The 1,055-nt window shown below is 63.9% G+C and overlaps 1 protein-coding gene across 3 annotated transcripts in view; it reads left to right on the forward strand.

The window, feature by feature from the left end:
* Nucleotides 1-20: 20 nt before the first annotated feature.
* Grm8 (glutamate metabotropic receptor 8) overlaps nucleotides 21-1,055 on the forward strand; it is a 796,352-nt gene continuing 795,317 nt past the window's right edge. For 2 of the 3 annotated variants that reach the window (XM_010633426.3, XM_033757950.1), the window contains exon 1: nucleotides 21-90. The gene's annotated coding sequence lies outside the window, so the exon portion shown is untranslated. Of the gene's footprint in view, nucleotides 91-609; nucleotides 696-1,055 lie in introns of those variants that run through there. The other variant, XM_033757948.1, reaches the window with a different exon arrangement.

The raw sequence follows: 1,055 nt of genomic DNA on the forward strand, positions 1-1,055 counted from the left end.
GCCTCGGTGCTCGCCTCGCCCGGCGGTGGCGTGGACATGGACTTGCGGGCTCCCGGCTGCCTCCCTCACCGCGCCCTCGGCGGGAGCAGGGTAAGAGAAAAGCGAGTGCTGAACAGGAGGGAGGGATCCCCAGACCCACAGCTCTCCCCAAACGCCGAGCTGCCTGAAAGCGAATTCTCCCCACTCGATCACCCTTTCTCTTTCCTCCCATTTAGCCGAGAGCTAGGCGCGCCGTCCCTTCTCCGATCACTTCAGCGACTGCTTTTCCTGGGCGCGAGGAGGCACACCTGGAGTCTGGGAGCGACCTGGCGGGGGAAGCGGGAGTGGGGAGAGGAGAGTGGGCACCGGGGGGCGAGGGGCTGGCCGGGCACTGCAGCTTGATTGGGTGTCTGTTGATTTTACGTTGCAAATAACAAGGCAGCCGCCCCTCTAGTCTTCCCGCGATTACATTCGGGCGGAGAGGTGCGGAGGAGAGGGAGGCTTGGCTCGGAACTCCCAAGGCTTGGAGATGGCTCCCCCAAAAGTTTAGTCGGCGAATGTGAGATAGAAGGGTGGCGGAAGGGGACTGGGGCGCCTAGGATGCTGTCCGGTCCAGGGGCTGGGATTTAAATCGCTGTGCCTCGGATTTGCCCGCCCTGGGTGACCTCCTGGACCTGCCCCAGCGGAATCCGGACTCGTCCCGCCGAGGTGACGAGGTACCTTCCTTACGCTAATCTAAGGCGAGGGATTTCCGAAGTTAGCCGCTTCCGGGAGGAGTTGGGGTAACCCCCGCCTTCCAGAGCTTGTGCTGGCTGGGTATCTAACCGGTATCTAGGGAAGAGGGGGTTCGCCGGGAAAGCCCGGCGGCGTGGGGTCCACGCTGTGCCTGGAGTCCCCCGACTTCCCCCGCGAGGCTGGGATTTCCTCCCCTCCCCCTCTTAGGGCTCTCAGGAAAACGCCAGAGTTCCTCGTCCTGGTGGGGGTTGGGGAAGAGGAAAGGTCCGGGGGATCTTGAGTTTCACAGCGAAGGCCAACGCTCCCGACGCCGCTTCGGCAGGCAGCGCCGGCGACGGAGT

The sequence above is a fragment of the Fukomys damarensis genome, unplaced genomic scaffold (genome assembly GCF_012274545.1).
Source record: "Fukomys damarensis isolate Sample0158 unplaced genomic scaffold, DMR_v1.0_HiC HiC_scaffold_4, whole genome shotgun sequence".
In the NCBI taxonomy this organism is placed as follows: Eukaryota; Metazoa; Chordata; class Mammalia; order Rodentia; family Bathyergidae; genus Fukomys; species Fukomys damarensis.